The sequence below is a fragment of the Mustela nigripes genome, chromosome 11, assembly GCF_022355385.1.
Source record: "Mustela nigripes isolate SB6536 chromosome 11, MUSNIG.SB6536, whole genome shotgun sequence".
NCBI lineage: Eukaryota > Metazoa > Chordata > Mammalia > Carnivora > Mustelidae > Mustela > Mustela nigripes.
Window position 1 is genome coordinate 2,102,925 of NC_081567.1, and position 12,723 is coordinate 2,115,647.

The following is a 12,723-nucleotide window of genomic DNA, read 5'->3' on the forward strand; positions in this document are numbered from 1 at the left end:
GAGACCAGCAGGCCGATAAGCAAAGGCAAAGGGAAATTATACTTTCCTTTCATTTGCATTTACAAGCAGGAGGACATACATTTTTTTTTTCATAATCAGAAGAAAAGGCTTTTACAGAATTAATTGTAAGAAAGATTTTAGTTATAAGAAAGGAAAACCGGATTTCCATAGGGTTGTACAGCTACCCAACATGTCAACGCTGGTTGGAAAAACTGAGACACAAGACAACCAGTGACGAGGCTGAACTTTCTATTTCTGCTGTTAGAGTTTGGACGACACCCTCAAGAACTTGGTCACAAGGTCGGAAAAACATACAGGACGTGTTTCTTGAGAGATTAGCTTATTGGTGTAACATTCAGATGGTTGAAACACCATCCCTGAGGCTTATAGATTATTTACTATGTGCCAGGCCCTTGCTAAACACAACTAAGCAACCTCAAAAACTCTCCAAGATAGGCAGTATGATTCGTATTATTATTGCTATCATCATCCCCATTTTATAACCAAGCAAATCAAACCTGGTAGAGGTTCAAGGTCATATAATTAGCACAGAGGTCAGGATTTGGACCCAAGTTTCTCTGACTTAGCACACACAGCCCCTAGAATCACCTTTTAAAAGAGACAAGTTTGCTTTTAGAAGGGCTGGGATCCAGAAAGGATATGTACGTACATTCCCTGAAATAGCACTTTTACATGCAAACTTAACAGAGAACTCCAAATGCATTCTAAGAGGGCAGCTATAGGCTCAGGGTTAAAAAGAACGATTGCTTCTGGAAGTCGACTGCTTAGTGAGTTATTAGTGTATTACTCAAACACAGTCTATGCCCATTCACCCTACGGCGAGGCTGTTAAATCGACAAGCAGAACTTGTACACACTGCTTTTGTCAACTCCTACTTAAGGATAAACAGAGAGCCAAGGATCACTTGATGTTGGAGGAGAGTCTTCATGTGAAAGGAAGAAACCAAAAGCAACAAGTTGCTACAAAGAACTTGCACGAAGCAGACGATGCAGATTAAGAGAAAATTAAAAACAAAACCCCTCAAAACGAGAACCCCAAACCTGATGATTAATATCCACTGAAATTAAATAAGATATTGCATCTTATTGTTTTATAAACAATAGTAGGATGCTATGAAAAAGGAACAAAGAATGAGAGGGAGTTCTTGGCAATTAAAATAAAATACCAGAAATTTATCAATAGAATGTTTGGAAGACAAATTTGAGGAAATCTTCCAAAGAAGTTAATAAAAAGTTAAATGGAAGAAAGATAAGAAATGGTGAGGGAAATGAGGTTAATAGGTCTAATATCCAATTAATAGAAATCCTGCAAAGAGAGTGCAGAGGTAGTTTCCTTTCTTGTCTAGCTTTTGGGGCTAGAATGTAAAGTTAGGGATGAAATTATCAGAGAATTAATATTAGAGGTGTTTCCCGATGCAAGACCACAAGTCTTCAGATTTAAATGGCCCTTTGGGTGCTCATTGCCATCAGTGGCAAAAGAACCTTCTCAGAACCTCTTTGTGAAATCTCAGGTCATCAGGAAATAAGAGAAGACCCTAAAAGCTTCCAGAGAGGACACATCAGGTCATAGGCAAAGGACTAGGAGTAAGTTTGGCATCAGACATTTCGACAGCAATACTGGAAGCTAGGAGACAATGAAGTGATGCCTTCACATTTTCGATGGAAAATATTTTTTAACCTGGAATTCTATTAAACTCCCCCCCCTCCAAACTATAGGCAGGAAAATAGAATGATACTATTTTCCTAAAGGCAAAAGACTCTAAATACTTATTTATTTATTTTAAAGATTTGGTTATTTGTCAGAGAGAAAGAGAGAGAGAGAATGAACAGGCAGGGGGAGTGGCAGGCAAAGAGAGAAGCCTAGAGCCTGGGACTCCATCCCAGGACCCTGGGATCATGACCCGAGTCTAAGACAGAAGCTTAACCAACTGAGCCAACAAGGCTTCCCGACTCTAAACATTTATTTCCCGTGTACCATTCCTTAGGAAGCTACTAGAGGATATGTTCCAGTAAAATGAAGGGAAAAAAGCAGTAAAGAGGAAGGTATGGAGCTCAGAAAACAGAAAAACTGGACAAAGCAGCAAGGAAAGTTCCAGGATGAGAGAGAGGTAGCAAGAAGGAGCTAGCCAAGATTGTGACATGATCACGGAGGGCCCACTAGCAGGAGGTGGCCAGGGGGAAAATGGAATGGTCCTCTGATATATTTCGCAATTTAGGAAATAATATTGTCGGGTAAATGACAGGACTGTGAGTCAGATGGAAAAATAGTGAAGGACAGGCATGTTAAAAAACAAAACAAAACAATAACAAACCCTCAACAAATGAAAAAAAAAAGGCAGTATTAACTCCAGGAGAAAACAAAAAGGTAAGAAAAGACATCATCACAGCATACAACCTGCCCCCAACATAAACAATGTTTACCTAAGTGATAATAATGTAACACATAAAGCTGTGATCTAAACGCATGGAGAGAATGCAGGAAGGGGAGAGGCGTGGAGTGGGGTACTCAGAAGAGGGCTAAATGCTCCTCTACCTAAGAGTATGTCAATAAAGAACGCCTTGAAGAGGCTATATCTGTAAATAACCATGCAAACCCTTTACTTAGAAATGAGGTAAGTAACAGAAGCAAACAACAATGAAGAGTCAGAAGTGCTTGCCTCTGGGGATCAGGACTGAGAACAGATGTTTTTATTACAAGCCTACTTCACATTGCGACTCTGCAAGACTTATCTTATCCTGGCAAATAAATGAGCAAAAATTAACATATGTCAGTAGCTGGAAACAGGGACGATACATTTAAGTATAAAGAATCAAAGAGTTATCTCCATTCTCTGTGCACTTAACACAGTCTACCTTTCGCAGCGTTTGTCGGACAGCGCCCCTGTCTGTACACCGGCAGTGCCGCCTGTGTGTTTCATAGACGTCGCCTCCCAGGAGCTCCGTTAGGTAGGTTTTATTATTCTAGATTTTATTATTCCCACTCTGTGAGAACGAGGTAGGATCAGAGAGTTTAATAATGGGGTGAGATCCCACTTGCCACTAAGCGGCCAAAGATTCCAACTTAGCCCTCATTGATTCCGACTCATCTGATGTTAATTAAACTAGCGGTGGTCACAACTAACATTTATTAAGCAGAACATCTATGCTTCATATGCATCTATGCTAATTAGCATCAATGTTATCCAGCAATTGATTCCTGGCTCCCTGGGCTCTCTATCTTTCTCTTTATGGCTTTATTCCCTCATTCAGTGGGAGCACATCCTCTAATAGCTGTCTACGAAAATGTCCATGGTGTAGCTCTAGGTAGACACTGTGCTAAATGTTCCATGTGGATTATCTCTTTTCCTACAATACACTAGAAGACATGTACCACTGTCACCATTTTATAGAAGAGAGACTCAGGGAGGCTCAGCGACCTGCCCCACGTCTGTCTCATCTCCTATAGAACTTAGCATGACAACTTACTCTTAGGAGCTGTTCAGTATATACTGGCTAATAAATAAAAATCACGTCCTGGGGGTGCCTGGGTGGCTCAGTGGGTTAAGCCTCTGCCTTCAGCTCAGGTCATGATCTCAGGGTCCTGGGATCGAGCCCCACATCAGGCTCTCTGCTCAGTGGGGAGCCTGCTCCCCCCCCCTCTCTGCCTGCCTCTCTGCCTACCTGTAATCTCTGTCTGTCAAATAAGTAAATAAAAATCTTAAAAAAAATTACATCCTGAATAAGATAAACAAGAGGCTATTACTATTTCAAATACAGGGAGTGCCAGCCCTTTGGAAAGGAACCGTTTGTGGGACAGATACCTCCTCTCTCCTAAGAGCTGCCCCAGAGAAAAAGCTCTGGAACTAGAAGGGGGTCAGCAGTCAGTCAAATAGATGTATCTTGGCTTAATTGATTTGCAGGGATGATTGGAGTGAGAGACTTGAGATGGAGGGTTTCATTTTTCCAAAGAAACCTCCATTTAATTGAAAGGATTTCTGGCAAAAAAAAAAAAAAAAAAGGAAAAAGATTATTTAAAAGGATGGTCTATGGCTTGTTAGAAAGGACCAAGGAGCTGGTCCAGCCATCTACATGTTCACAGCCCTGGAAATGAAGCTTTATAGAAAAGGACCAAAACGCCCCCCCGCCGTGGCCCTTGCCACCTGCAGCCCCCACTCCTATAAAAAGGACATGTAGAGAAACAGGAAGAAATATCCCCCCTACAGGATTCTTCCCTGGGATCCCAGGTAACTTTCTAACCTATCTCTTTCAGCTCATTCAACAGAAATATTAAGAAGATAGTATTCCCCATCAATTAACACCTGTACAGCAATCAACAGAGCTTCCCTGATATGTATTTTGAAAGCAGCAATTATCGTTTTAAATTCGCAGTGGAGTGGCCGATCCCACCCGCTGCCTACCTAACATCCATTCTCTCTCAGCACAGTCCCAATTTTGTGGGAAGCCTCGAACAACTATGCTTACACCTCTCTGGCAGCTAGATGGGACACAGTTTTGGCCAATGAGATGGAAGCAGAAGTTTCTGCAGATGTTTAAAGGGCTCTGTAGAGGGGTGGGGCAGAATTGGGGCAGAATCAGGGCAGAAGAGCCTTTGATTTGTTCTCGTCTTCATACCTGGAATGTGGATGCAATGTTCAGCTGCACAGCAGCTATTTTGTGAGCATGAAGACAAAGGTCACACTCTAAGTATGGCTGTGGAAGATTTCACAGTAGGATGCCACAGGCATTTTGGGTCTAAGCTTAACCTCTGAATTCTTGGTTCATGAGAAGAATAAAATCCCTACTATGCACAAAACTGATTTTGTCTCAAACGAAGGCGATTCAAGCCTCCTAAGAAAGTCCTATGAACCCTAGCAACAGACTTCTGAGGCCCACAATCTGAGTGACCGCTTCTTCCGTTTGTGCTGATTCCTTTTTTTCTAGATCCAAAACCAGAGTAAGCAAGAGATCGGTAAGGACCAAGGACCGCCCGCCCATGAGCAGAGTGCCCTCCGAGGTGTCGGCGGCCCGTGAGGAGATAAGGCACAGTCCAGGACATGTGACGAACAGATCCTGCCTCAAACCCTGAGCCACGCTTTTCAGCTTTTTCAGCCTCGAGTCATGTCTCCAGCCTCCACCACATCCACTGGAATCTCTCTGTTCTCTCATTCAGCTCTCGTTCTTCCACAGAAGCCCACTGTCCCCCAGGTTCCTACCAGCCCCAGCTCACATGACAGCCAAGCTCCTCGCCGTCATCCCAGAGCACCGCCAACCTCCCCTGACCATCTCCTCGGGGACCAGGCCACCCATAATCACACCTGGAGCTCCTCTAGGGGCTTCATTCATCTACTTTCAGGTAATCTGGGCAAAGGGCCCATGGTTTCTGTGAATAAAACTGTGTCGACCTGGTATCTTTTAGGAAGGAAGAAGGGAGGCATCAGTAGATATCAGGGTTCGGGGTTGGTGGGGAGCACGAGGCATTGACTGAAGCCAGAGACCGAAAGCACAGCGAACACCACCCTTTTCCCGTCCCCAGGCCTGCCACACACCCCACCTTCTCCTGCAGCTTCTAACACACACCGTGGCAAAGAACATGGGAAGGGCACACACCTCTTGCATTAGCAAAGGATACTGCCCCCCTCCAGCTCCCGTTTTCCCATCAGTGCTGCACAGCAGCTTTTGAAACAAAGCACTTCCAGGAAAAACAGGTTTAAATTGTTCTGAAATGCATATCAATTCATTGCATTGGCTCTTCAGAAGCACCTGGATTCTGGAGCCCGGCACACAGTGCTCCCACAGCGCTGACGGTCTCCGGGAGCCGGGGCTGGGCCACTTGGCCAAACCTGGGAAGCATGGTCTTGCTCTGGGGCTGGCCAAGGAGAGCCCTGGCCTCGGCGATCCTGAAATGCCATTCTCTCCGAAGCCTGGTCAGCAGATGGCCTTTGCCACGGGCACGGTGACGTCATGGTACCCACCAGCCAAGTCCAGCCCCGGAGCCCTCTGTGATTTTAAAGACAGACCCTCTGCTTTATCCGGGTGCCCAGTCTTCACTGTTCAGCTGCCGCTTTGTTCTCTGGGTTGGGAGAAACTCAGAGCGTCCGCGGGCCCCTCTGAAGGCTTCAGGCTGAGACCTGGCTTGAAGTCACGCTAACATTTGCTAAAGTAACAGCTCTAATGGTCTAAGGTATTATGATAAGAACATTCCATTGTCTCAGAACTGTGTTCAGTCATCGGTTAGCCAAGATGGCCTGCATGACGGCTGGGGATATGGTCAGCCCATGGAGCTGCCCTGCTTCGACCTCTCCCAGTGGAACCCAAGTCCCTGCTGTGGAACAGACCCACATTCCTGTGCTCTCCACCCGGGTTCGCCATCACCCATTTGCACACCCGCTGTGATTCCTTGAGAGGGCTTGTGTGATGCTTACGGGGAGTGTCAGGCACATGCCGCCGGCCTGTGGTGAGCTCTGCGCACATCTGCCTGATGAGCGAACAAACAGGGCTCCTTCCAGAGTCCGGCCCGCATGCCTGGGGTTTCTACCGCGCAGAAACGGACACAGAGTGCATTTCGGTGCATGAATCATAAGGAGATGTAATTCCAGCCCGGGAGAAGCAGAAGGAAACCACGAGTTCCTTTTTGATTTGGGGAATGGGGAGCCAGGTGGGAAGGGAAGGAATCAGACATGGGGCAGGCACAGCCCTAGACCGGATTCTGCACGGATGGAGTCCTGCCCCCGGGGCTGGCGGGTGAGTGCGTGCGGTGAGAGTCTTCTGAGTGAAAAGGTTGGGCCCTTGCGTTTCACAGAAAAGGTCACCAGCGTCATCAAGTAAGAGCCCCATGCGGACAGCGGCCAGGAATGAGGCTGGAGGGTTCTGTGCAAGCCACACCTGGACCTTAAATCTTCCCCTGTTTACCTCCTCCTGATGTCGCCTGGTTGGTTCTGCAACCCCAGGGGGAGTGCGAGCCCAGGTCAGAATGGCAGAGCCGGCTGGGTCCTGGGGGTGATGGTAAGGAAGCCTGCAGGTTCGTGGGAAGAGGTAGGGCAGGAGCAAGGCTGGGGAGAAAGAGGAAGAAGGAAGCCCGGGGTGGCAGGTGAGCCTCTGCTTGGAGAATGCAGTTCTGAGGTACAATGCGGTGATCGGCCAGGGGAACGAGCAGCGGGCCACGCGGGCCACACTGCCGCTCAGATGGACTTATCTCCGGGGCCCAGGGCCGGTCTATAGCCTCACGAGCATGCTTTGAGGCCCCGGCAACAAGGTGATCTGGGCTTTCTCTCTTCTGCCTTTCGAAGGCGCACAGAACACAGACTCCGAAGCCATGCGGTCAACAGCCAAAAATGCATTTGTATTTTCATGGGGCTGTGCCTTCTGTGAAATATCATGAGGATGGGTAACTCAGTGACTCTTCTGAACACGTTTCCACACGTTTGACTAGGACTCTGCTGATGACTTCAATCAGGAGCGGGCTGGTATCTAGAAGCATGCAGATTTCAGGTTTCCTCCTGCGGGAAGAGAGAGGTGGCTTTGGGGGCAGGGTGTCCCTGCCTCTGGCTTTTTCCGATGCTTCTGCCACAGTCTGAGTGGACCGCACCAAGTGAAACCAGTGGGGCCGCCTTTGCTGCTGGAGGGCAGCCCCTCAGAGGCCTGAGGCTCCTGCTTTCCCGCGGCTGCAGGGGCTCCCACAGACGTCTTCTCGAAAGGCCTCTGGGGCTGGTGGGACCACTGAGGCAGGAAGCAGCATGGTATGTGGACCTCAGACTTTCTTATTTTTACCCTGCTGTGTTCGAGGCTTGAGGTCAGAGCTGTACTTTCTCCGACATCAGTCCCCTGGACAGGTCTGCAGGCTACAGCAGCAGAAGAGCCAGAGGGAGGGCCTTTGCTAGATGCGCGGTCTCTGCAGACGTCTTTGGGGTACGCCTACAGAGCTGGGGCGCTGGGGTTGCATTTGCAAGGAGGATGTAGAGCCTGTCCTTGAGAGGTCAAAGTGCACTGTGCTTGTCGATGTCAGGTGACATCCCCCCCTTCCTGGAGAAGATGGGATCTGCATATAAAGAATCAAGGAATTCTACTCTGAATAAACTGAAAGTCTAGTCAAAAAAAAAAAAAAAAATCTTTGCATAAGGAACTAACACTGTGTGTCCTACTGGAAAGCATCTAATCTTTTTTTCTTTTTTTAAAGATTGTATTTATTTATTTATTTGATAGACAGATCACAAGCAGGCAGAGAGGCAGGCAGAGAGAGAGGAGGAAGCAGACTCCCCGCTGAGCAGAGAGCCCGAGAGCCCGACGCGGCGATTGATCCCAGGACCCTGAGATCATAACCTGAGCCGAAGGCAGAGGCTTAACCCACTGAGCCACCCAGGAGCCCCAGAAGGCATCTAATCTTGAAGTGGGGATTCTGGGTGTGAGTTCCAGCTCTGCCGTTTTCTGCTATGCGGTCTTAGGCATGTTGCTTAACCTCTCTGAGCCCCTCCCCCAGTCACTACCACCATTTCTCGGTCTGTAGAATTGGACAAGCAGCGCTAACATCTTAGGATTGCCGCTGTGCACACGGTAGGCACTTAATCAATATCACTTAATCTGGCCCTTTGGAAGCCAACGGCAAACTCTGGCTAGAAACAGGGTCTCTGCCGGATGTTCTGTGCAATCATGCCAAACAGAACTTAGACAAAAACACCAAAGATCTGTCTTCAACCGTTTTGTCGGGGCCGCCGGTTTGCATCTCACCCGCCCAGCGCTGTTGGCATCTCCTTATGTCCACTGTGCTGCTTATGGCCTCCGGGAAGGGATCCCTCTCTTTTCTTCCCTGGTCCACGCTGCGGTCCAGACAGGAGCTTACACAGATGGGCGTTTAATATTTATAAAGGGATTGATTTCCAATGCATAAGTGCGCTCTCTCTTTTCCTCGTTTTAGCTTCCTCCCTGTGGCGGGGGAAGACCTTTGTGTCTGCAGACGTGGTGTGGGTCTTCACGACAGCCTGTGGACTGGCTCACACGCCCTTCTTTGGCACCGGCTTGCTTTGCTGTGTCTGCAATTTGGATCTCAGCGTCGATCTCTCTCAGCCTCTCAATCAGTCACGGATCAGAAGTCTAGAATCCACACTCTGTCCAATTTCTGACCCGCAGGGACAGAGCTATCTTGTCACAACCCACCCCGACTGGGTGAGAGCTGCGGCAAAGCCAGCTGGCCTCACGTTCTGTCGGGAAGAACACGATATCAGTCACTTTTTGCAGGGTGCTCCTTCCCTGGGGCACGGCCCGAGTCTGCAGGGCCGTCTGCGTCACCGCAGACAGCCCGTGCTAGCCACTGGCATGCTGCAAATCCGTTCGGTGTGGAAGCCTCCTTCTTGGAAAATTGCTAACCCCGTACCAGCCAGCACTTTCTGGAGAACGCTGAGGGCCTCTCTTGGTCCTGTGGGAGACAGGACCCTTCAGGGGACACGTTTCTGGACGAAACTGTGGGTGTCTGACATGCAGTGGGCACTCATGCAGTATCAGAGGAGGGGAAAGAATGGAGCATTGACAAAACCCACAACAGACGGCGGGAGTGGAGGTGGGCAGAGTGTCAGAAAAGATGGCTACAGTGCAGAAGGGCTGGAAAAACCACCCTCTGCAAATTCAGTGTGTCTCGCAGAGGGCGTCAGTCACCTAATCTAGGATTACGCTAGACCGGCCTCGCACTTCCCAGGAGAAAAGGGACAATCAAGACTCCGGTGATGGAAAGCTGCGGGACGCGTCCGTGGTTGTTAGTTTCAACTGGGTGGCAAAATGAGAGTGGTGTCTCGCCGCTCAGCACAGTTGCTCGCTCACAAAGGACTCCGGGACAAACCACGGCCTCCGGAGCCTTCTGGGACCAATGACCCAGTTTGTGGGGGTTCCAGAAGCCTGATTTGTTCCATTCCCCTCTTTCTGCACGTCTCGAAACGTCACCACTTATTGCAGCCATGTTGGGGAGAATATGTTCGGCGCCTACCTCCAGCACTCTTATTTCCTTCCCCAGATTATTGTAACAGATTATTGTAAACATGAGCGTGTCCGTGCCAGATTCCGCCAGCACAGAGGTGAAATTCAAACCAGTCAGATTTCCTGTGCTGGGGGGGGGGTCTGCCCAGAGATGGCAAGGTTGGGGGGGCAGTAAGTCAGCTACAATGTATTTATTGAGGAACCACTATGTTGGGAGCAAAATAAGTTTGTGCCTCCAATGAAACATCCGGCTTTTGGGAGGGAGAGAGAAGCAGGAAAGGACCCAGAAAGGGTCCCTTTACTTACAATTAACTGCAAAATAAACAGCTCCCCCATGCATCAGGGCCCCTCCTTTCCACAGCCCCTATAGCCTCACATTTCAATTAGCCCTGTTTTCTGGCCCCCTATCACCTTGGATAATCAAGGGCTGGCAGTAATTAATTGTGATAATGTGCTCTGGGGCACAGCCAACCGTAGCTCAGGAAGGAAGGCCAGAGACGTTCCTGTCCTCAACATGCCCGCGGACGAGGGCTGCTCAGGGTTCCGGCTGCACAGGCCTCGGGGTGGGCAAGGGTGGCGGGTAGAGAGCCTCACAGGCCTGCAGGTGGCTTCTGGTGTCTGCGACATCATGGCGGCAAGCAGGGTCCCCCCCCCCCCCCCCCCACCCGCTTCCACCTCCCTTCCTGGTCCTCACCGCCCCGAGCCCTCCAAGCCACTGACTCCAGAAATGAAGACATTTATACGCACAGTGGGATACGATTCAGCCACGAAACAGAACATGGTGCTGATCTGCACTATACCACGGGCAAACCTTGAAAACCTCACACAGAGGAAAAGAACCACACCCGAAAGAACGACGTTTTGTGTGATCCCGTTTATGTGCCATGTCCAGGAGAGGGAAATCCACAGACACAGAAACGAGGTGGACGACAGGCTACCAGGGGATGGGGACTGGCCGAGATGGAGGGGTGACTGCTAGCAGAGAAGGGGTTTTATTCTGGGGGTGCTGGAAAATGCTTCAAAGCTAGGTGGAGGGTGTGATTGTGCAACACGGGGAGAGTGCGGAATGCCACTGAATAGTTCACTTTCAAACGGGGGTGCACCTGAGTGCCTCAGTCAGTTAAGTGTCTGCCTTCTGCTCAGATCATGATCTTGGGGTCCTGGGATCGAGCCCTGTGTGGGATTCGCCGCTTAGCAGAGAGCCTGCTTCTCCTTCTCCCTCTGGGCTTTCTCTCTCTCTCAAGTAAATAAGGTCTTTTAAAAACAAAATAAAAAGGGGTGTGGAGGTTATGTGAACTTCACCTCCATCCTTCAAATCAGATCAAATAAATAAATACAGCTACAGTTTCTGGAGCACACGAGAGGTGCCAGGTCCTTGCTGGGAAGGTACTATCAACTCTGATGAAGAAGTAAGAGGCCCAGGGCCTGGTGGCGGGGTGGGGGGGACCTGAGGGTGGTTGAGGGACCGAGTCAAGCCTACGAGGCCCGCACGCACCCTCCTCCTCCAGGCACCCCTGGGAATCAGGAGTGACGTCTGCGGAGGGACGCTGCCTGCAGGAAATGCAGGACAAGGCCCAAGGGAGGCAGAGGCAGCAGAAGCAGCCGGGGTGCGTGCGGGTTTGTAGAGAGGACGAGGGCGGAGGAAAGGGAAGAGGAACTCATGGTTTTTAGCCCCCACAGCGGGTTAAATAACCCACAGGTGCACGGCCCAGGGATGGGACGGATGCGAGTGGGGGTGGGCTCCGGCCGGGGGTGGGGGGGCGGGAATGGGAAAGTGGGGTCCGGCCAGGAAGGGCTGCTTCCGTGGAAGTGTCCGTGGAACCGTCACGTCCCTCCTCCTGGGAGCGACCGCCGGCGACCGGCACATGAACTTAAGCAATTTCCCGTAGGCCAGCTCACCTGTGTTAAAGCCACCAGGCAGCTTGAAACGTAAAAGAAACAGAGGGAAACTCACATTTTCCACTCCTTTGTGCGGGATAAGAGGGTAAATGGGACGAGGATTTGGCAAAGCATCTTAACACACCCGGCTGTTCCTTGTAAGGGGAGTTCTGTCTTGTGTGCGTCTCTCCTTGTTAACGAGCTATTAAGTAAGAGTGTCTTTAAATGAATCTGTCGGGGCTGGAGGCTGGTGGGTGTCTCTTTTCACTTTCTCCCCTGCTGGGTGCTGGCAAACACCACCCGTGTTTTTCTGATGTTCTTTGTGCTTCCTACACGGTGGGGTGGAAACATTTGCCTAGCCTCTGAGAGCAACAGGGGCAGGAATCTGGGGATCTCCACACTCAGAGACCATCACTAGCTTCTGTCCATGAAAGCGAAAGCTCGTAAATCAGATGCAATCAGAAAACCTTTTTTTTGGGGGGGGGGGGCTTGTGTCAAATGACTTGATCACCTATAATTAATTAAATAAGGCGCCTGTCAAAACTGCACCCAGACACGGGAAATCAGGACGGACTCGAGGGCTGTTAAGAGTGAGCGTGGATTGCTGGGGACAAGGGAACCAGCTGATTTTGTGACCCTCTCTGGGCCTGTGTGGGGAGCTGGGAACAAGTCCGTCTGCAAAGCCAGGCTTGAAGGCCAGCTGCCTGGCGCTCTCTGCGATTGTCACTGGCCAAGCGGGCCTTTGTCCCCAGGCCAGGAGACTTCTCCATGGAGGAATGGCACCCGCTGTGAGACTTTGAGACACCCCTGCGCTTATACTGTCTCTTGTTTTCAAGGATGCCTCCTAGACCTCCCTGCCTTCTTTCTAACCCGTGATGTCAGTTTGATC

General features: G+C 49.7%; 1 protein-coding gene across 5 annotated transcripts in view; it reads right to left on the bottom strand.

The window, feature by feature from the left end:
* Nucleotides 1-12,723, bottom strand: part of CARD11 (caspase recruitment domain family member 11) — a 110,634-nt gene that overhangs the window by 40,542 nt on the left and 57,369 nt on the right. The window lies entirely within an intron of this gene.